The sequence below is a fragment of the Quercus suber genome, unplaced genomic scaffold (assembly GCF_002906115.3).
Source record: "Quercus suber isolate HL8 unplaced genomic scaffold, Cork oak 2.0 scaffold_387, whole genome shotgun sequence".
NCBI lineage: Eukaryota > Viridiplantae > Streptophyta > Magnoliopsida > Fagales > Fagaceae > Quercus > Quercus suber.
The window spans coordinates 323,927-349,130 of record NW_027069839.1 but is presented as its reverse complement, the minus strand read 5'-3'; the positions used below and the strand labels follow the sequence as shown (position 1 = coordinate 349,130).

At 35.7% G+C, this 25,204-nt stretch overlaps 1 pseudogene; it reads left to right on the top strand.

Moving 5' to 3' along the window:
* Positions 1-25,204, top strand: part of LOC112024858 (wall-associated receptor kinase 2-like) — a 43,723-nt pseudogene that overhangs the window by 7,260 nt on the left and 11,259 nt on the right.

The following is a 25,204-nucleotide window of genomic DNA, read 5'->3' as shown; positions in this document are numbered from 1 at the left end:
CTTCACATGAAAGAGTTGAAAAAGGCTACCAACGATTATGATGAAACTCTAATCATTGCCAGGGAGGGTTTGGTACAGTTTATAAAGGAATTTTTCAAATAATAGGATTGTGGCCATTAAAAGTCAAAATAGGAGATGAAAGTCAAATTGAGCATTCATCAATGAGGTAATTGTACTTTCCCAAATTAATCATAGGAATGTGGTTAAATTATTAGGCTGTTGTTGTGAGACACAAGTTCCTTTACTAGTTTATGAATTCATACCCAATGGTACTCTCTTCGAGTACATTCATGATGAAAGTAAGGTGTCCACCATATCATGGGAAACTCGTCTTAGGATAGCCTCAGAAACAGCAGGAGCACTATCATATTTGCACTCTGCAGCTTCTCCACCTATAATCCATAGAGATGTCAAGTCTTCAAACATATTGTTGGATAGCACTTACACAGCAAAGGTATCTGATTTTGGAGCTTCAAAATTGGTTCCGCTAGACCAAACACAATTAGCTACATTGGTGCAAGGGACTTTGGGGTACTTGGATCCTGAATACATGCAAACAAGTCAATTAACGGAAAAAAGTGATGTTTATAGCTTTGGAGTGGTCCTCGTAGAGCTATTAACTGGCCCTTTTTTTTTTTTTTTTAAGAATTGAAGTGTGTGTATATATATATATAGGTACTACTTTGTTCAATAAAATTATATTTTTTTGCCCTTAATCATTATAAGAGAAATGCTACAACTACAAACTTTTTGACAAATATTGAGGTAGCTCTATCTTTTATCTCAAAAAAAAAAAAAAAAAATTTGAGGTAGCAAATTGTTACTAGTTTGCATCTTGGCCCACTACTTACATTATTATTTTACTTACTAATAACCACTCATCACAACAACAATTTGTAAAAAAGTTTGTAAATCTAGTATTTTCCTTATTTTAAAGGCCATAAAAAAATTATAAATCTAAAATCTAAAAATATAAGCCCAAAAAATTAGCACAACAAAAAAAATTACCGATAGCAAAGCTAAAAAAATTAAGACCAATCAACCAATTTTACCAAAAACAAACAACTTGGTCCTTAAAAAAAATTTAAACAAAATAATTTTGTCCTTACTAGCAAAAGACACACTTTACACACACATAAAAAAATAATAATAAAAGAAAACTCTTGCCGGCTAAGCAGTAGAACTGAAAACCAAAGCCATCGCATGCATCCAACAACAGAGCCGCCCTCCTAACTGCAAGTCTTGGTTTCGTCCTTGGCAATGGTAGTTTAAAAGCATTTATATTTGTGGTGCTAAAAAATTTAGTTTTTAATAACTTAAAAGATATTTTATCTATTTATACACACCACTTTACAATACACTCAACATCAAACGTTTTATTTTTTTATCACTTCATTTATAATACATCCATTTCATTGAGAGAGAGAGAGAGAGAGAGAGAGAGAGAGAGAGAGAGAGAGAAAGAGAGAGAGAGAGGAGACATTTTTTAATGAGAAAAAGTCACCAACACCAAACAAACAGTAATTTTTTTAGGGAAATGTTTTGCTATATATAGGGTTATGTGGTAGCAAAAAAAAAGTAACATGTGCCCAAGGGTCACGTGCAATGCACATGACTAGGAGGAACCTTAAACACTTGTCACTTTCTTTTTGTTGCCCAAAGATTAAAACTAGCATTGAAGAGTGTATTTTAGGCATGCAAAGAATTGAAAGACATGGTAAATATGTGTGTGCTGTGTGATAAACCTTAATCTAAGATCATGTGAACATGTTATTTGAATTGAAACCCTAGAACGTGCAAAACTAAGAACAACCTAGATCTATCATACTAACAATGAAGAACTTGAAATAAAAACATGCTTGTGCTTGAATCTAAATAAACTAAGGCATAATGAAAAGAACGTTTAGAAACCTTACTTGCATGCACTAGCACTTTTGAGCACTCCAAGCAAAAAAGTTTCTCTAGAGAGGGACTCGTGAATAGGAAGTTGGTAATTTAAGACTAGGAGGACCAAGCTATCCCTTTTAGTGAGTTGAGATTAGGAGGTCCAAAACACCAAAGGCACCTTCCTATTACTAACTCTATAGAGAGAGAGAGAGAGAGAGAGAGAGAGAGAGAGAGAGAGATTTTTAGGTTTTTCTTTAAAATTTTGGGGTGCTTTCAACTTATATTGGAGAGAGGTATTTATACTAAAGGTTAGGTGTGGGCGCAAGCGCCTACGATGACTGGTTTCGTCATGGGAAGTACGCCTTGGCAAAGTGGACTGGGTAAAGGGTGAAAATGGAGTCCCACCTAGACTAGGTCTAGGAACCATATTTATAGCCTTTATGTGAATGATTAATCTTACTAGAACACGTGTCCGAAGTTTAGGTATGGGGATGGGAAGGTGTTAGACACCCAACCCCACCCGACCTATAGGTTGGCCCCCACTCATTGTGTTCCAAATTCTAATCCCATCAAAGGGTCCTTTAATAGGTTATTCTACACACACACACACACACACATACACACACACACACACTAACAAGCATCTAAGCACACAAACATGGCATCTCAATCATAGCATTCATGGCACAAGGTCCTAATAGTCATCTAGCATGGCATTGACATTATATCCATCCAAAGGCAGCAAGTATATCATAAGGTAGCAACATCAACAAAGTAGTAGCATATAATCATGCCCACCCGACCTGTAGGTTGGCCTCCACTCATTATGTTCCAAATTATAATCCTATTAAAAGGTCCTCTTATAGGTTATTCTACACACACAAACACACACTAACAAGCATCTAAACACACAAACATGGCATCTCATAGCATTCATGGCACAAGGTCCTAATAGTCATCTAGCATGGCATTGACATTATATCTATCCAAAGGCAGCAAGTATATCACAAGGTTGCAACATCAACAATGCAATAGCATATAATCATGCCCACCCGACCCGTAGGTTGACCTCCACTTATTGGGTTCCAAATCCTAATCCCATCAAAGGGTCCTCTAATAGGTTATTCTACACACACACATACACACTAACAAACATCTAAACACACAAACATGGCATCTCAATCATAGCATTCATGGCACAAGGTCCTAATATTCATCTAGCGTGGCATTGACATTATATCCATCCAATGGCAGCAAGTATATCACAAGGCAACAGCATCAACAAAGCAGTAGCATGTAATCATGACATTTAATCAAGCATGTTCAATCACTCAAGCATAGCATCATAGCATTCATCAATCAAAGAGACCAACCATTATGTTCAAAGATGCATATTTATATACATGACTTACCTCACTACACCATAATACCTCATCACTTATACATCAATGCATGTTCATGTTGTTCATCTAAAGCATACAAACCCTAATCCTTAATGTTAAGTTATGTTTTTTTTTTTTTTTACATAATATTTATGTTGGTTGTATTCCATGACAAAATTGTTGTAATTTCATTAATTTATTTCCTTGTATTTTGTGGATTTAATTGTAATGGGTTTAGTATTAGGTTAGTGAAGATTGCTCAAGACAAGTTGAATTTGCAACTAACTCGATACTGGTTCGGGATTGCAAAACTCGCAAAAGGCTATGTGAGGAGCACATGTGGAAGTTCAAGAGTCAGGATGTCTCATGAGTAACTTGCAACTTGGACAACCCACGAAACACTTTGACAACTGTGATTTTAAGTATTACTCTCCTATCCTTCTCCTACGCTATATATACACTCATTACCTACAAAATTGTAAGGAGGCTATCAGATAAAAAACCCTAGAGATTCAGGTTTTCACTACACCCACCTTTTAGAGAGAGCTACTCATCCTCAAGAGAGAAATCCTTGTAGTCTCTTCTCCTCCCCTCTCCCATTGTCATACCTTGAGAGACGATTTTACCCAAACACAAGCCATACTAATTCAGAGTGTAGAGAGTATTTTGGAGCTTGAGAAGTATTAGGTCTTTGCCAAATTAAGCCGTTAAGGCTTGGCAGTGCAATCGGGAGGACATTGCAAGATCCGAAAAGCTAGTGAAGATAAGACTCCAAGAAGTCCGTTAGTAGCTAGAGCTTGGAGAGCTCAAGTACTTTAGGTAGATTAGGCTTGAATGGGTCTTTTTGGGATCCTTATACTCCCTCCAACTTATTCACTAGTGGATCATTTCAGCTTGGAGGGCCATAGAGAGGTTTTTACGCTGAGTTCTTCAGTTTTCCTCTTCAATAAATATCGTGGTGTTATCTTGGGTTTGATATTCTTTACCCTACTACCCTTTACATTTAAGCATTGCATCCTCATGTTCATCCATACAATTGTTGAATGTTTTGGTTAATTAATTGGCTAATTACATATATTCTGCTTTAATTATGTTTAGCCTAAAATTAATCTAGTTGTAATTAAAAATTGGGAGTCTAAACTAGCTCTAGTATTTATACTAGTGAGCTTTCACTAAATCTAACAATCCAAGTTATAAGACATGGTATTCTACTAACCCTAGACCTAAACATGTGAAAACGAAACTAACAGAAGCTAAATATGTAATTAAAAACGAAGCAAAAAAAGGGAAAGTAGCAAAAACCCTAAATCTAGGTTTCTATGCAAGACTATGCGTGCGCATATATGAAGTATGCGTACGCATGTCTCGTATGCAAGCATAAAGCATCGCATGCATGCACGCCCAAAAACACAGTTTTAAAGTAGCAACAAAACAATAATTTAAATACAATCTAGCATGCTTGTCTCTCTCATTCTTGTTTGTTTATTACTATGTTTTCTACCTTAACACTTCTGTTGTTAGTGTAGGTTTATAGCTTTTGTATTAGAGGCATGCTAGTAATAAATACAATCTAGCATGCTTCTAATACGAAAGCTATAAACAAACACTAACAATGGAAGTATTAAGGCAAAAAACATAGCAATAAACAAACAAGAATGAGAGAGACAATGTTAGACCCTTATCTTAGACATAAGAACTCCTTTGAGCTTTAATTTGACTGTTCCCCTCAGTCAATCTAATCAAGATAAAACTAGAAGGTTACTAAATACAATCTAGCATGCTTCTAATACGAAAGCTATAAACAAACACTAACAATAGAAGTATTAAGGCAAAAAAACATAGTAATAAACAAACAAGAATGAGAGAGACAATGTTAGACCCTTATCTTAGACATAAGAACTCCTTTGAGCTTTAATTTGACCGTTCCCCTCAGTCAATCTAATCAAGATAAAACTAGAAGGTTACTAAGTTTAAAACTCGAAGGTCAAGACCAAAATAAGTCCCAACCAAGTAAATTCTAACTTGAGGATGTTTTAGAATAAAAACTCTCTTTAATTCATTATTTTTCAGTGAATTCAGAGTGTTCTAGGAAAAGAGCATTTGAGGCCTTTTATAGTGATCATAGAGGGGAGTAGGGTGGCTCCCAGCTAATGTGAGATTCACTTTACACGATTTTACATCAAAAACTTTCCATACAGGTATTCTAAAACCCTACATTCGTGTGCATGCTTCAAGTATGCATATGCATGCTTGCAATATGCGTATACTTAGGGTTCCTATAGGCTTTTCTTTTACCAAAACATCCTTCAAGATAAAGATTTACTAGATTGGTCCCTAAGCCAAACCTAAGCCTCCGAATGATGCTGTCATTGGGGAACAAGGGATTGAGTTGTAAGTAGTACAAAATGAAGTATCTACATTGGGGTCAAAGATAAGTCTCTAGGTAATGTGGGGCTCAAGAAAACTAGTTTTTTATGAGTGAAAAATATAATGGGCAAAGTCAAACTGAATGGGAAGCAAGATGGAGAAAAAAGAGAAGAAAATCTAGGGGATCTTGTCTAAGTGCCTATCATCCTTCCAGATCTATTCCTTTTCGGTTCAGTCTTTTTTGTTTTAGTTTTGATATGACTTTCATAAGAATTTCAACCTTTTTTTTTTCCAGAAATTCTTGGTCCTCAAGCTCAAAAAATTAATTTTAAATATGTTTAATTAATTAATTTTTACTAATTTTGCAAGGAATCAACACCGCTTTATCTCGGATTAAATTAGGTGCATGCAACCTTACCATGAACTATATCCTCGACCAATAGCATTATGACACATCATTTAATTTAAATTGAACTAAAACTAGCCCAATTAGAATTAAGAGGTCATAATCACGTATGGTTGGGACCTAATTCATGCAAGTGCACTTTACCGTTAATTTTTTTATATATATATCTTTTAACTTAGTTGTCCAATTAAGGCTCGTGAACTATCATTTTGATTGTTATGAATTTACAAATCATGTGGTCAAAAATTACAGTTCTTCCTTGTAATATGTTATGCAATGGGATGCATGGCGCAATACAAGTAAGGTTAAATGAGAGTTACAAAATGGAGTGTCTACACTGTTGAGAAATTTAGACCCCGGTTGATAAAATTAACAAGTTTTAAACCCAAGTTGTTAATTAGATTAATTATGAATAAACCTTGTCAATAACAAACAAACATCAATATCATGCCAAAATCATGCAGCGAAAATAATAAATAAGATAAGATATGATGACCTAGGAAAACCAATGAAACCAACCAGTTTCATAGTAAAAAACCTGGGGAGAAACCTTCCCGAAAAGCAATCTACTATAGTAAAGAAAAGTTTCAGATCTAGTCCAAAACCTTTGTCCCTAGACTCTACAATCCCTGTAGATAAACTTACAGCAGAAACCTTATACTGCTTCAGAACCTCTGAACTCTTCAATATATGAACGCCGCCCTTTTTGTTGCACGGATCCCAATACGTGACTAACTCTTTTGCACGAATCCTAGTACGTGACTCACTCACCAACTTGAAGAAGATTGTTGGCTGCAAAGTTCTTCACTTCATCAACAATGAAGATTAAGAAGCACTTGGTTACAAAACTCTAAGGCAAAAAACGCAGTAGCTTCTTTCAGAGAGAATAAGGCATCAATCACCTATTGCATATGTTCTCCTTGTATTCTTTTATGTGACGGCCTTTAAAATAAGCCTTATATAGGTCTAGAGTTGTGAGAAAAGAAACGCTACACAAATACAAAAGCCTGGCCCAAAAACAGAAATCTGAATTCCCGTAACCTTGACAGATAGCAGCTATCGAGAAGGTGTCGAGCAGGTGTTGAGGTTTAATGAATCTCAACAGATACAGCTATCGAGAAGGTATCGAGTAGGTGCTGAGGGGACAAAAGCTTTCTCGATCGATCGACCAGCTATCGAGAAGCTATCGAGATTGCGATAAGAATCAGCTGAAGATCTCGACAGATAGCCAGGTGTCGAGATAGCTATCGAGTAGGTGTCGAGCTTTGATGAATTTGCACTTCAGCTTATTTTTTCTTGGACAGACTTGATGACTTCTACACTTGATCTTGAAACAAGGTTTCTTGAAGTATTAAACACATCCTAGATCTACCCAAATACAAGTAAAGTGTGTTTTGTCAAAGGATTAGCCAACTACATAAAATAGTGACATATGTTCCTAACATGTGAATCACATATGTCCTAACAATCTCCTCCTTTGGCAATCCGTGACAAAACCACAACAAACAAATGAACATATGAGAGAAGTCATAAATCACTCAACTCATATTCACTTGTTGAATACAATAAAATCTATCCTAACACAAACCCTTGAAAAACTTTGCAAGAAGAGAGTTTATGGCAAGTAGACTTTGACAACCTGTATTTCTGAAACACTTTAAACAAAACTCATCAAGGCATCTTAGTGTGAAACAGAAATAATAGATTGCGTACAGGTATAAGAAACATGTGTATAAAGATAGAAAAGAAACAACACATGTAAAGGTAGGTGAAGAAGACATACATCATCATATAAAGAAGATAAGCATAATGTATGCAAACATGGTCACAAGACTCAAGGTACAAGAAGAAGGAAGTAAGCACTCCCCCTAACAAGATGAAACACATCTCCCCCTTACAAAGGAATGTATTTCTCCCCCTAACATGTAGAATCTTTAAAAAGAAATCACATATCTCCATAAATTCTCCCCCTTTTTGTCATGATTGACAAAAGGTATAAGAAGCTAGAAAGCTTCACCCGAGAAACATAAAGATGATCAAAGATGATCAAGGGGGCACAAAGAAATCCATATAAATGCATGAATATAATGAAACAAGATGTTATGGATGACAAGATAACAGAAAAATGCAAAACATGTGAAAGACAAATCTCTCAATAAAAATGTTAAGCACATAGATCCTAAAACACACACACACACACACTAAACAAGTCTAACCAATTTTATATTTCAAAAACAAGTCAAGGCAGTTTAGTGAGCATATATTAGCACATGTAAAACCTTTGTGATGGCCAAATCATATTGTACCTGTACATGTATCAAGAGTAGCAAAGAATATTGTATGTTGTGTGTGAAAAACATCGCAAGATTGCATATGTGTATACATGTTATGACGATCTGAGATATGAGAAAATAACTTTAACTCACACACAATCATAACTGTTTGATGGGAACTATCACCTTCGAGGTACATCCTATAACTCCCACATATCCTAGAATACACACTTGCAACCATATAAAACATTTTTTATCTTTTTGCTTTTTATTTTTCTTTGCATATTTTCTTTTATTTATAGCATATCATACATGGTCATAAAAAGAGAGAAAAGAAATACCCAAGATGTTAAGCATTTGACATCGCACTTTTGCTATGCTGAAGCATACGAATGTCTTTGACATTGCACTTTTGTTATGCCGAAGCATACAAGTGTCATATTATGATTGGCGGGCAATAGTGGTGAGATGATTATTTATGCCTTTCTCTTAGGATTTTCTAGTCCTACCCGTCAAAAAGAGTGATATGAGTATTAAGTTTAAGAGATAACATAATCTTACTCATCACAAACAAGAGCCACAAAACTAACTTGCTTAGTTGTGCATAGAGATACTCATCTAAGCTACAAAAGATACAAAGTTTAGAAATCTCTGTTTCATTGGCCATCCAAGGTACACAAGTACCAACGTACACAAAACACACACTGTTTTTGTATTTTTCAATTTTTCAATTTTTTTTATTTTTATTACAAAAAATAAGCAAAATTGAAAATAAACAGACAAAAACATGTTAAGCAAAGCATGAAAGAAAGATGCATATGCATGAAGGCATGATAGAAGAGTACAGATGCATGAAAACATGATTTCAAAAACAGATAAGAAATCAAGCAAAGATAGTCCAACTTTAAATAGAAAAAATTAAAGCAGAGGACAAACGAAAAAGACAATTAAGTCTTAGAATCCTTTCTCACCCACACAGCACGAGTCTTTGGCCGTGAAGATGAAAATGCATGTGTCCTAGTATGTCTACTAAAGGACATAGAAGAATTAGAATTCTCCTGAAATTGAGTTAAAAAGTTCAAGACTTTTAATAACTCTCCAAACAAAGGTGTAGGTCCTTGAGAGGAAACCTGTGACCGTTTGGACAATTGCTTATGAGGATACAACTTCAAGCAATTAGGACGAATGTGTCCAGAAGTACCACAATGGTGACAAACATGAGGTCTAATAAAGGATTTAGAATTAGACAGATCAGTTTTGGATTTCATACCTTTATCGCCTTTCTCAGATTGTGGCACAAAGACAGTCCTTGATCCAGAAACTGTGAAAGAGAAAGGGCTAGAGGAAACAGCATATCCTAAGCCAGTCTTATCAGAACTAGACTTTTGAGCACTCAATACCTCATCAAGCTTTGCACTAGACATCCTCTCTATTTGAGTTCTAGCTTGACTAAGCTCAACCTCAAGATTCTTGACCTTCTCTTCTAATGAGGCGTTCTCCACAACAAGGGTCTCAACTAACCTTGTAATCTCATCCAGTTTGACTAATAGATTAGTTTTTTCAGTTTTTACCTCATTAAACTCTTTTCTACCAAGATGAGAAGTCTTCTCAAATTTTATAAATTCAGTGCATAGCTTATCATAGGCTTCCTGAATGGTTATCTTCTTGGGTACTTCATCATCAGAAGAATCCTCACTGTCACTAGCACTCTCCACAATCACCTTTTCGGTTGTGGCAGCAAAGGCCATAACTTGACGACATTCATCCACAAACTCATCAGAAGAGTCATCCTCAGTATCACTCCAAGTAGCAACCAACTCTTTATCTTTTGACTCCTTGGTCTCTTCTTTCATGACGTAATTTAGGCACTCTATCCTCATATGACCAAAACCTTTGCATTCATGGCATTTGATGAGAGGTTTCTTACTCTTGCCCTTCCTAGAGGATTTAGGTTTTCTAGAAGGTTTTCCCATATCATTTTTCCTAAACTGAAAAAGTTTGATAATCTCATCAGTTAAGAAGGCTAGATCCTCATCCTCATCTTCACTATCATCTTCATCTTCAGAGTCCTCAATCTCTTCCTCTATACCCTTGAGAGCCAAGTTTTTACTCTTTCCACCTTTTCCCATTGAGCCTAATCCCATCTTATAGGTTTCAAGATTCCCTACAAGCTCAATCAAAGGAATTTGATCAATGTCCTTTGCTTCTTCAATGGCAGTGATCTTAGCATGGAATCTATTAGGTAAAGACCTGAGGATTTTCCTAATAATTTTGGATTCTGCAATACATGCTCCAAGGTTGAAAGAAGAATTCACAATATCCTTGAGTTTAGCATAAAACTCATCAAAGGTCTCATCCTCCTCCATCCTTATTTCTTCAAAACTACTAATGAGTTGTTGAAACTTCACAGTCTTTACTGCCTTGGTACCTTCATAGGTGGTCTCAAGAATAGTCCAAACTTCCTTGGTAACTTCTGTGGATGATATCTTCTTAAATTCCTCGTTGACCACCCCACAAAACAGAGCATTCAAAGCCCTATTGTTGAAATTTGCTGCTATGATTGTTACATCATCCCAATCCACCGGCACTTCCTTTGGCTTAATCTAGCCAACTTCAACAGAACGCGGAGCCCGTTCCGAATGCTTCTCTAGAGAGAGAGAGAGGAGACATTTTTTAATGAGAAAAAGTCACCAACACCAAACAAACAGTAATTTTTTTAGGGAAATGTTTTGCTATATATAGGGTTATGTGGTAGCAAAAAAAAAGTAACATGTGCCCAAGGGTCACGTGCAATGCACATGACTAGGAGGAACCTTAAACACTTGTCACTTTCTTTTTGTTGCCCAAAGATTAAAACTAGCATTGAAGAGTGTATTTTAGGCATGCAAAGAATTGAAAGACATGGTAAATATGTGTGTGCTGTGTGATAAACCTTAATCTAAGATCATGTGAACATGTTATTTGAATTGAAACCCTAGAACGTGCAAAACTAAGAACAACCTAGATCTATCATACTAACAATGAAGAACTTGAAATAAAAACATGCTTGTGCTTGAATCTAAATAAACTAAGGCATAATGAAAAGAACGTTTAGAAACCTTACTTGCATGCACTAGCACTTTTGAGCACTCCAAGCAAAAAAGTTTCTCTAGAGAGGGACTCGTGAATAGGAAGTTGGTAATTTAAGACTAGGAGGACCAAGCTATCCCTTTTAGTGAGTTGAGATTAGGAGGTCCAAAACACCAAAGGCACCTTCCTATTACTAACTCTATAGAGAGAGAGAGAGAGAGAGAGAGAGAGAGAGAGAGAGAGATTTTTAGGTTTTTCTTTAAAATTTTGGGGTGCTTTCAACTTATATTGGAGAGAGGTATTTATACTAAAGGTTAGGTGTGGGCGCAAGCGCCTACGATGACTGGTTTCGTCATGGGAAGTACGCCTTGGCAAAGTGGACTGGGTAAAGGGTGAAAATGGAGTCCCACCTAGACTAGGTCTAGGAACCATATTTATAGCCTTTATGTGAATGATTAATCTTACTAGAACACGTGTCCGAAGTTTAGGTATGGGGATGGGAAGGTGTTAGACACCCAACCCCACCCGACCTATAGGTTGGCCCCCACTCATTGTGTTCCAAATTCTAATCCCATCAAAGGGTCCTTTAATAGGTTATTCTACACACACACACACACACACATACACACACACACACACTAACAAGCATCTAAGCACACAAACATGGCATCTCAATCATAGCATTCATGGCACAAGGTCCTAATAGTCATCTAGCATGGCATTGACATTATATCCATCCAAAGGCAGCAAGTATATCATAAGGTAGCAACATCAACAAAGTAGTAGCATATAATCATGCCCACCCGACCTGTAGGTTGGCCTCCACTCATTATGTTCCAAATTATAATCCTATTAAAAGGTCCTCTTATAGGTTATTCTACACACACAAACACACACTAACAAGCATCTAAACACACAAACATGGCATCTCATAGCATTCATGGCACAAGGTCCTAATAGTCATCTAGCATGGCATTGACATTATATCTATCCAAAGGCAGCAAGTATATCACAAGGTTGCAACATCAACAATGCAATAGCATATAATCATGCCCACCCGACCCGTAGGTTGACCTCCACTTATTGGGTTCCAAATCCTAATCCCATCAAAGGGTCCTCTAATAGGTTATTCTACACACACACATACACACTAACAAACATCTAAACACACAAACATGGCATCTCAATCATAGCATTCATGGCACAAGGTCCTAATATTCATCTAGCGTGGCATTGACATTATATCCATCCAATGGCAGCAAGTATATCACAAGGCAACAGCATCAACAAAGCAGTAGCATGTAATCATGACATTTAATCAAGCATGTTCAATCACTCAAGCATAGCATCATAGCATTCATCAATCAAAGAGACCAACCATTATGTTCAAAGATGCATATTTATATACATGACTTACCTCACTACACCATAATACCTCATCACTTATACATCAATGCATGTTCATGTTGTTCATCTAAAGCATACAAACCCTAATCCTTAATGTTAAGTTATGTTTTTTTTTTTTTTTACATAATATTTATGTTGGTTGTATTCCATGACAAAATTGTTGTAATTTCATTAATTTATTTCCTTGTATTTTGTGGATTTAATTGTAATGGGTTTAGTATTAGGTTAGTGAAGATTGCTCAAGACAAGTTGAATTTGCAACTAACTCGATACTGGTTCGGGATTGCAAAACTCGCAAAAGGCTATGTGAGGAGCACATGTGGAAGTTCAAGAGTCAGGATGTCTCATGAGTAACTTGCAACTTGGACAACCCACGAAACACTTTGACAACTGTGATTTTAAGTATTACTCTCCTATCCTTCTCCTACGCTATATATACACTCATTACCTACAAAATTGTAAGGAGGCTATCAGATAAAAAACCCTAGAGATTCAGGTTTTCACTACACCCACCTTTTAGAGAGAGCTACTCATCCTCAAGAGAGAAATCCTTGTAGTCTCTTCTCCTCCCCTCTCCCATTGTCATACCTTGAGAGACGATTTTACCCAAACACAAGCCATACTAATTCAGAGTGTAGAGAGTATTTTGGAGCTTGAGAAGTATTAGGTCTTTGCCAAATTAAGCCGTTAAGGCTTGGCAGTGCAATCGGGAGGACATTGCAAGATCCGAAAAGCTAGTGAAGATAAGACTCCAAGAAGTCCGTTAGTAGCTAGAGCTTGGAGAGCTCAAGTACTTTAGGTAGATTAGGCTTGAATGGGTCTTTTTGGGATCCTTATACTCCCTCCAACTTATTCACTAGTGGATCATTTCAGCTTGGAGGGCCATAGAGAGGTTTTTACGCTGAGTTCTTCAGTTTTCCTCTTCAATAAATATCGTGGTGTTATCTTGGGTTTGATATTCTTTACCCTACTACCCTTTACATTTAAGCATTGCATCCTCATGTTCATCCATACAATTGTTGAATGTTTTGGTTAATTAATTGGCTAATTACATATATTCTGCTTTAATTATGTTTAGCCTAAAATTAATCTAGTTGTAATTAAAAATTGGGAGTCTAAACTAGCTCTAGTATTTATACTAGTGAGCTTTCACTAAATCTAACAATCCAAGTTATAAGACATGGTATTCTACTAACCCTAGACCTAAACATGTGAAAACGAAACTAACAGAAGCTAAATATGTAATTAAAAACGAAGCAAAAAAAGGGAAAGTAGCAAAAACCCTAAATCTAGGTTTCTATGCAAGACTATGCGTGCGCATATATGAAGTATGCGTACGCATGTCTCGTATGCAAGCATAAAGCATCGCATGCATGCACGCCCAAAAACACAGTTTTAAAGTAGCAACAAAACAATAATTTAAATACAATCTAGCATGCTTGTCTCTCTCATTCTTGTTTGTTTATTACTATGTTTTCTACCTTAACACTTCTGTTGTTAGTGTAGGTTTATAGCTTTTGTATTAGAGGCATGCTAGTAATAAATACAATCTAGCATGCTTCTAATACGAAAGCTATAAACAAACACTAACAATGGAAGTATTAAGGCAAAAAACATAGCAATAAACAAACAAGAATGAGAGAGACAATGTTAGACCCTTATCTTAGACATAAGAACTCCTTTGAGCTTTAATTTGACTGTTCCCCTCAGTCAATCTAATCAAGATAAAACTAGAAGGTTACTAAATACAATCTAGCATGCTTCTAATACGAAAGCTATAAACAAACACTAACAATAGAAGTATTAAGGCAAAAAAACATAGTAATAAACAAACAAGAATGAGAGAGACAATGTTAGACCCTTATCTTAGACATAAGAACTCCTTTGAGCTTTAATTTGACCGTTCCCCTCAGTCAATCTAATCAAGATAAAACTAGAAGGTTACTAAGTTTAAAACTCGAAGGTCAAGACCAAAATAAGTCCCAACCAAGTAAATTCTAACTTGAGGATGTTTTAGAATAAAAACTCTCTTTAATTCATTATTTTTCAGTGAATTCAGAGTGTTCTAGGAAAAGAGCATTTGAGGCCTTTTATAGTGATCATAGAGGGGAGTAGGGTGGCTCCCAGCTAATGTGAGATTCACTTTACACGATTTTACATCAAAAACTTTCCATACAGGTATTCTAAAACCCTACATTCGTGTGCATGCTTCAAGTATGCATATGCATGCTTGCAATATGCGTATACTTAGGGTTCCTATAGGCTTTTCTTTTACCAAAACATCCTTCAAGATAAAGATTTACTAGATTGGTCCCTAAGCCAAACCTAAGCCTCCGAATGATGCTGTCATTGGGGAACAAGGGATTGAGTTGTAAGTAGTACAAAATGAAGTATCTACATTGGGGTCAAAGATAAGTCTCTAGGTAATGTGGGGCTCAAGAAAACTAGTTTTTTATGAGTGAAAAATATAATGGGCAAAGTCAAACTGAATGGGAAGCAAGATGGAGAAAAAAGAGAAGAAAATCTAGGGGATCTTGTCTAAGTGCCTATCATCCTTCCAGATCTATTCCTTTTCGGTTCAGTCTTTTTTGTTTTAGTTTTGATATGACTTTCATAAGAATTTCAACCTTTTTTTTTTCCAGAAATTCTTGGTCCTCAAGCTCAAAAAATTAATTTTAAATATGTTTAATTAATTAATTTTTACTAATTTTGCAAGGAATCAACACCGCTTTATCTCGGATTAAATTAGGTGCATGCAACCTTACCATGAACTATATCCTCGACCAATAGCATTATGACACATCATTTAATTTAAATTGAACTAAAACTAGCCCAATTAGAATTAAGAGGTCATAATCACGTATGGTTGGGACCTAATTCATGCAAGTGCACTTTACCGTTAATTTTTTTATATATATATCTTTTAACTTAGTTGTCCAATTAAGGCTCGTGAACTATCATTTTGATTGTTATGAATTTACAAATCATGTGGTCAAAAATTACAGTTCTTCCTTGTAATATGTTATGCAATGGGATGCATGGCGCAATACAAGTAAGGTTAAATGAGAGTTACAAAATGGAGTGTCTACACTGTTGAGAAATTTAGACCCCGGTTGATAAAATTAACAAGTTTTAAACCCAAGTTGTTAATTAGATTAATTATGAATAAACCTTGTCAATAACAAACAAACATCAATATCATGCCAAAATCATGCAGCGAAAATAATAAATAAGATAAGATATGATGACCTAGGAAAACCAATGAAACCAACCAGTTTCATAGTAAAAAACCTGGGGAGAAACCTTCCCGAAAAGCAATCTACTATAGTAAAGAAAAGTTTCAGATCTAGTCCAAAACCTTTGTCCCTAGACTCTACAATCCCTGTAGATAAACTTACAGCAGAAACCTTATACTGCTTCAGAACCTCTGAACTCTTCAATATATGAACGCCGCCCTTTTTGTTGCACGGATCCCAATACGTGACTAACTCTTTTGCACGAATCCTAGTACGTGACTCACTCACCAACTTGAAGAAGATTGTTGGCTGCAAAGTTCTTCACTTCATCAACAATGAAGATTAAGAAGCACTTGGTTACAAAACTCTAAGGCAAAAAACGCAGTAGCTTCTTTCAGAGAGAATAAGGCATCAATCACCTATTGCATATGTTCTCCTTGTATTCTTTTATGTGACGGCCTTTAAAATAAGCCTTATATAGGTCTAGAGTTGTGAGAAAAGAAACGCTACACAAATACAAAAGCCTGGCCCAAAAACAGAAATCTGAATTCCCGTAACCTTGACAGATAGCAGCTATCGAGAAGGTGTCGAGCAGGTGTTGAGGTTTAATGAATCTCAACAGATACAGCTATCGAGAAGGTATCGAGTAGGTGCTGAGGGGACAAAAGCTTTCTCGATCGATCGACCAGCTATCGAGAAGCTATCGAGATTGCGATAAGAATCAGCTGAAGATCTCGACAGATAGCCAGGTGTCGAGATAGCTATCGAGTAGGTGTCGAGCTTTGATGAATTTGCACTTCAGCTTATTTTTTCTTGGACAGACTTGATGACTTCTACACTTGATCTTGAAACAAGGTTTCTTGAAGTATTAAACACATCCTAGATCTACCCAAATACAAGTAAAGTGTGTTTTGTCAAAGGATTAGCCAACTACATAAAATAGTGACATATGTTCCTAACATGTGAATCACGTATGTCCTAACAATCTCCTCCTTTGGCAATCCGTGACAAAACCACAACAAACAAATGAACATATGAGAGAAGTCATAAATCACTCAACTCATATTCACTTGTTGAATACAATAAAATCTATCCTAACACAAACCCTTGAAAAACTTTGCAAGAAGAGAGTTTATGGCAAGTAGACTTTGACAACCTGTATTTCTGAAACACTTTAAACAAAACTCATCAAGGCATCTTAGTGTGAAACAGAAATAATAGATTGCGTACAGGTATAAGAAACATGTGTATAAAGATAGAAAAGAAACAACACATGTAAAGGTAGGTGAAGAAGACATACATCATCATATAAAGAAGATAAGCATAATGTATGCAAACATGGTCACAAGACTCAAGGTACAAGAAGAAGGAAGTAAGCACTCCCCCTAACAAGATGAAACACATCTCCCCCTTACAAAGGAATGTATTTCTCCCCCTAACATGTAGAATCTTTAAAAAGAAATCACATATCTCCATAAATTCTCCCCCTTTTTGTCATGATTGACAAAAGGTATAAGAAGCTAGAAAGCTTCACCCGAGAAACATAAAGATGATCAAAGATGATCAAGGGGGCACAAAGAAATCCATATAAATGCATGAATATAATGAAACAAGATGTTATGGATGACAAGATAACAGAAAAATGCAAAACATGTGAAAGACAAATCTCTCAATAAAAATGTTAAGCACATAGATCCTAAAACACACACACACACACACACTAAACAAGTCTAACCAATTTTATATTTCAAAAACAAGTCAAGGCAGTTTAGTGAGCATATATTAGCACATGTAAAACCTTTGTGATGGCCAAATCATATTGTACCTGTACATGTATCAAGAGTAGCAAAGAATATTGTATGTTGTGTGTGAAAAACATCGCAAGATTGCATATGTGTATACATGTTATGACGATCTGAGATATGAGAAAATAACTTTAACTCACACACAATCATAACTGTTTGATGGGAACTATCACCTTCGAGGTACATCCTATAACTCCCACATATCCTAGAATACACACTTGCAACCATATAAAACATTTTTTATCTTTTTGCTTTTTATTTTTCTTTGCATATTTTCTTTTATTTATAGCATATCATACATGGTCATAAAAAGAGAGAAAAGAAATACCCAAGATGTTAAGCATTTGACATCGCACTTTTGCTATGCTGAAGCATACGAATGTCTTTGACATTGCACTTTTGTTATGCCGAAGCATACAAGTGTCATATTATGATTGGCGGGCAATAGTGGTGAGATGATTATTTATGCCTTTCTCTTAGGATTTTCTAGTCCTACCCGTCAAAAAGAGTGATATGAGTATTAAGTTTAAGAGATAACATAATCTTACTCATCACAAACAAGAGCCACAAAACTAACTTGCTTAGTTGTGCATAGAGATACTCATCTAAGCTACAAAAGATACAAAGTTTAGAAATCTCTGTTTCATTGGCCATCCAAGGTACACAAGTACCAACGTACACAAAACACACACTGTTTTTGTATTTTTCAATTTTTCAATTTTTTTTATTTTTATTACAAAAAATAAGCAAAATTGAAAATAAACAGACAAAAACATGTTAAGCAAAGCATGAAAGAAAGATGCATATGCATGAAGGCATGATAGAAGAGTACAGATGCATGAAAACATGATTTCAAAAACAGATAAGAAATCAAGCAAAGATAGTCCAACTTTAAATAGAAAAAATTAAAGCAGAGGACAAACGAAAAAGACAATTAAGTCTTAGAATCCTTTCTCACCCACACAGCACGAGTCTTTGGCCGTGAAGATGAAAATGCATGTGTCCTAGTATGTCTACTAAAGGACATAGAAGAATTAGAATTCTCCTGAAATTGAGTTAAAAAGTTCAAGACTTTTAATAACTCTCCAAACAAAGGTGTAGGTCCTTGAGAGGAAACCTGTGACCGTTTGGACAATTGCTTATGAGGATACAACTTCAAGCAATTAGGACGAATGTGTCCAGAAGTACCACAATGGTGACAAACATGAGGTCTAATAAAGGATTTAGAATTAGACAGATCAGTTTTGGATTTCATACCTTTATCGCCTTTCTCAGATTGTGGCACAAAGACAGTCCTTGATCCAGAAACTGTGAAAGAGAAAGGGCTAGAGGAAACAGCATATCCTAAGCCAGTCTTATCAGAACTAGACTTTTGAGCACTCAATACCTCATCAAGCTTTGCACTAGACATCCTCTCTATTTGAGTTCTAGCTTGACTAAGCTCAACCTCAAGATTCTTGACCTTCTCTTCTAATGAGGCGTTCTCCACAACAAGGGTCTCAACTAACCTTGTAATCTCATCCAGTTTGACTAATAGATTAGTTTTTTCAGTTTTTACCTCATTAAACTCTTTTCTACCAAGATGAGAAGTCTTCTCAAATTTTATAAATTCAGTGCATAGCTTATCATAGGCTTCCTGAATGGTTATCTTCTTGGGTACTTCATCATCAGAAGAATCCTCACTGTCACTAGCACTCTCCACAATCACCTTTTCGGTTGTGGCAGCAAAGGCCATAACTTGACGACATTCATCCACAAACTCATCAGAAGAGTCATCCTCAGTATCACTCCAAGTAGCAACCAACTCTTTATCTTTTGACTCCTTGGTCTCTTCTTTCATGACGTAATTTAGGCACTCTATCCTCATATGACCAAAACCTTTGCATTCATGGCATTTGATGAGAGGTTTCTTACTCTTGCCCTTCCTAGAGGATTTAGGTTTTCTAGAAGGTTTTCCCATATCATTTTTCCTAAACTGAAAAAGTTTGATAATCTCATCAGTTAAGAAGGCTAGATCCTCATCCTCATCTTCACTATCATCTTCATCTTCAGAGTCCTCAATCTCTTCCTCTATACCCTTGAGAGCCAAGTTTTTACTCTTTCCACCTTTTCCCATTGAGCCTAATCCCATCTTATAGGTTTCAAGATTCCCTACAAGCTCAATCAAAGGAATTTGATCAATGTCCTTTGCTTCTTCAATGGCAGTGATCTTAGCATGGAATCTATTAGGTAAAGACCTGAGGATTTTCCTAATAATTTTGGATTCTGCAATACATGCTCCAAGGTTGAAAGAAGAATTCACAATATCCTTGAGTTTAGCATAAAACTCATCAAAGGTCTCATCCTCCTCCATCCTTATTTCTTCAAAACTACTAATGAGTTGTTGAAACTTCACAGTCTTTACTGCCTTGGTACCTTCATAGGTGGTCTCAAGAATAGTCCAAACTTCCTTGGTAACTTCTGTGGATGATATCTTCTTAAATTCCTCGTTGACCACCCCACAAAACAGAGCATTCAAAGCCCTATTGTTGAAATTTGCTGCTATGATTGTTACATCATCCCAATCCACCGGCACTTCCTTTGGCTTAATCTAGCCAACTTCAACAGAACGCGGAGCCCGTTCCGAATGCTTCTCTAGATGACCGACCTACAATAAGACGAAAATTGCCACACCTGTTCACCTAGGGCCTACAAAAAAACTTTCATACGAACTTTCCAATACGCATAATTAGTTCCATCAAATAAATGAGGAATAAATAAAGATTGTCCTCTATCCATGACAACAGGGGTCAATAGATCACACTCAGGAAATTAATCCAATCAGAGTGAACCTACTCTAATACCACTTGTTGGAAAATTTAGACTCCGGTTGATAAAATTAACAAGTTTTAAACCAAAGTTGTTAATTAGATTAATGATGAATAAACCTTGTTAATAACAAACAAACATCAATATCATGTCAAAATCATGCAGCGGAAATAATAAATAAGACAAGATATGATGACCTAGGAAAACCAATGAAACCAACCAGTTTCACAGTAAAAAACCTGGGGGAAAACCTTCCCGAAAAGCAATTCACTATAGTAAAGAGAAGTTTCAAATCTAGTACAAAACCTTTATCCCTAGACTCTACAATCCCCGTAGATGAACTCACAGTAGAAACCTTATACTGCTTCAGAACCTCTGAACTCTTTAATATATGAATGCCACCCTTTTTGTTGCACGGATCCCAATACGTGACTGACTCCTTTACATGAATCCTAGTACGTGACTCACTCACCAACTTGAAGAAGATTGTTGGCTACAAAGTTCTTCACTTCATCAACAATGAAGATTAAGAAGCACTTGGTTACAAAACCCTAAAGCGCAAAAACGCAGTAGCTCCTTTCAGAGAAAATAAGGCATCGATCACCTATTACATATGTTCTCCTTGTATTCTCTTATGTGACGGTCTTTAAAATAAGCCTTATATAGGTCTAAGATTGTGAGAAAAGAAACACTACACAAATACAAAAGCCTGGCCCAAAAACAGAAATCTAAATTCCCGTAACCTCGACAGATAGCAGCTATCAAGGAGGTGTCGAACAGGTGTCGAGGTTTAATAAATCTCAACAGATACAGCTATCGAGAAAGTGTCGAGTAGGTGTCGAGGGGACAGAAACTTTCTCGATTGATCGACCAGCTATCGAGAAGCTATCGAGATTGCGATAAGAATCAGCTAAAGATCTCGACAGATAGCCAAGTGTTGAGGTAGCTATCGAGCAGGTGTCGAGCTTTAATGAATTTGCACTTCAGCTTGTTTTTTCTTGGATAGACTTGATGTCTTCAACACTTGATCTTGAAACAAGGTTTCTTAAAGTATTAAACACATCCTAGATCTACCCAAATAAAAGTAAAGTGCGTTTTGTCAAAGGATTAGCCAACTACATAAAATAGTGACATATGTTCCTAACATGTGAATCACATATGTCCTAACATACACAAAGCTCCTAAAGAGGCAGTCTTGGTTTTCTCTAAGTTTGTCATGTAAGCTCAAGTTGTGTGATAAATCTTACGTAGAAGACTATCTTGTGTGTGCACTGTGTATGTCTTCTATGTGTTTCATAATTTGTCTCTTTTAGATTCTATATTACATATCATGCTTAACCATAGTATTTGCTAGTGGGTTACAATTAGCTTAATTGGTAAATCATGCTACTCCACTATTTAGTTCTAAGAATCATGTGGTATACTAGAGGGAAAAGCTCAAACAGTTATTAATTACTGTAGTATTTTTTTTTTTTTAATGTAGACAATGTGATAACATTTAAACCATTCTTATAATAACAAATTTTTAAGATTTAAAAAAAAAAATCCAATATCAGAATTCATCTAAAAAATCTAGAGGATGTTAATGATCGAATTCGTGTTTCCTAATTTTCAGTGGGAGCTTAAAAATGAACATCTGAGTTTTATAAAGTGGTCCAAAACCGTACCCAGAGGGTTGTTAGGTTATCTTGTTTCCTTTCTTGAAAACAAGTTTTAAGATAAGAACTTTTTCTTATAGATAAGAAACCAATTTTTTGTAAGGTTAAAGTATTAGCAAGAGGCTAGATAAACTAATATTCTAACAAAAAATAAACTAAATTCATTAAACTGATGATGCATCATGCTTAACAAACTATCGTATAAAATTAACAAACGAACAATAGCTCAATACCTCTATTGAGCTATTGTTCATCAACAAGACTAAATAAATTATTATTATTATTATTATTATTATTATTGTGGATTTGGTTGTAGATTTTTAGATTTACAGATGTGAATGCATAAAGAAATAGAAAGGAAATAATATTTAATTTGAACATTGATATAGTATTGAGGCTGATGTAGGTGTATGTAAAAAAATTGAAAACTAAACTAGAAAAAGTGGAGTTTTTTGAGATATTTTGCCAATGATGTGTAGAGTTTGATGTGAATGTTCTTATGTATGAATAAATTGGCCCCATCATCATGACTTAACTTAGTGCCCATATGGTATTTTAATGGAATAAGTTTTCCTCTCATTGAATCTTCTAATTTTCTCTCATTTTTATAGATGCAAGACACGTGACATTAAAAATAAATAAATGCAATATACCCATGTAAATGGGAGAGAAAGAGAATAAGATGTTAATGAATGTGATGAAATTCGATAAATTTACATTAAGCTTGACCCCCTTAGATTCGAAGTCTGGCTTCGTCCCTATTATCATTGCTCATGTTGTATTGTTCCTAGCTCATGGTACTCTTATATATATATATATATATCTAAAAGCTGAAGCAAGGCTGTTCCTAGCTCATGGTACTCTTATATATATATATATATATATATCTAAAAGCTGAAGCATAGAATTTAGGACTTGTTTAGTTAAGAGGAAAAAAAAATGGTGTTTTCAGTATTGATTTTCAGTTTTTTTGTGGTACCCACTACCAAAAAACTGGTTTGGTTGTGTTTTTATACTCAATAGTCATTTTCAGTTAAAAAAAATGAATTTGAATACAAAAAATTAATACAACTTTTGCCCATTTTTATTTTCAGTAAAAATGAATATAGTGGCATTCTTGTAAAAACATCAAGTTGGTGGGGCCCAAATAATTAATGAAGCCTTCATATATCTCTCTCTCACTTCGTCTTCTTCTCTCCCTCACAAGTCACAGAACCAATTTCTCTCTATTTCCTCTGCACCGATTCTCTCCCTCTCTCTTTTGACGAGTTCTTCGTTGATGAATTGACACAAGGTAGCTTCAATGTTCTTCAGAGATTGGAAGTAAGCCACGTGTTGGTGCAAGGCAACGCTATTTTGATATAAGATCGTTCTATCTCTCTCCTCAACAAGATCAATTTCTCTCTCTCTCTCCCTCTCTCTCTTTCTCTCTCTCTCTCTCTCTCACACATAGTTTTTTTCTTTCTTTTTGATGGTTTTGTAATTCTTTCATGCATCTCCAATGGAGGGTAATGTAGAGTAGCAACAATTAAAAAAGAAAGTAGCAACAAACTATCGTAAAAAAAGTGATTATTCTCTCTCTTTTATTATATATGTATGTATGTATTTATGTGTGTGTGTGTGTGTGTGTGTGTGTGTGTATTCTTTTGGTGGAATTTTAATTCAATCTTGCATCTTAATTTTAAGTTGTTCTAATTTGATTGTGTTTTTAAACTGCTATCTTTTTTTTTCTTTGATTGTTAGATGTGGTCCTGAACGGTTTTTAGACCCCTTAAACACACAGATTGCGTAGCCTAGATTAATTAGCCAAGTTGTTACTTAGTCAAATTATGCAATACTAGGTTGAAACAATCAAATAATCATATCAAGATATAAAGCAGCGGAAAATAAATAACACAAGATATGATCACCCAGGAAACCACTCGGTAAAAACCTGGGGAGGATTTGACCCACCGATCCTCAAGGCTAACCTGAATTCACTATGAAAGAATTGAAGTTCGTACAAAAGGACTACAAGCTCCCCGCTCGACTTTCTAATGCTACCCACCAGTAGAACTTCCTGACACGACCACGCGCAGGCTCCGAATCCACGGACTACTTCTTTCTTGAATTCTTCAATCAGCTACAAGCTCCCCGCTTGCTTTTCTTTTAAGTTCCAATGGTTGCAACAATAATGATCTTCAAGATGTTGAAATAATCTCCACCATGAAAACCCTAAGTTTTGTGTAAAGGAAAGCTCCTCAAAGATCTCACACGAGATTCACACAAAACAGCAATGTATGAGCAACAATACAATATGGACAACCTTCAAAAACGTGGCTAGGGTTTTGTTTATATACCTAGGGTAAAAACATAAAACCCTAAACGTTTAATGAAGTAGGGCTGAGTTGGAAATTCTGCAGAAAATTCAACCTGTGCGATTTTCGATCGATCGAGTCTATTCTTCGATCGATCGAGCCAGGCCGAAAGTCCCAAGTACTTCTGCAGCCACTCGATTCCAACTTTACAATATTAAACCAACTTTGAGCAAGTCTAAATAAGACTAAATACAATGTTTTGATCATGGTTTGCCAACATTACAAATTAGAGTTCTAAATACATAAAATCCTAAGACCTTAGAACCTAACAAACTCCCCCTTTGGCAATCCGTGACAAAACCCTAATTAACAGCTCAAAGTTTTACAAATAAAAAGCCCTTTACAAAGATAATGCTCATAAAATTCAATTCAGCCTAACTACTATCCATAGTTGCAAGTGTAGACAGCAGCTTAGTTGAATCAACCTGTATAATCCTGAAATACTCAACAAACGCATAAACGCATGTGTGACAGTAAAGAGTAAAACAACAGGTATAACATTCTTGTAAGATCCACACAACACAAAATAAAGACATATAAAAATGAACA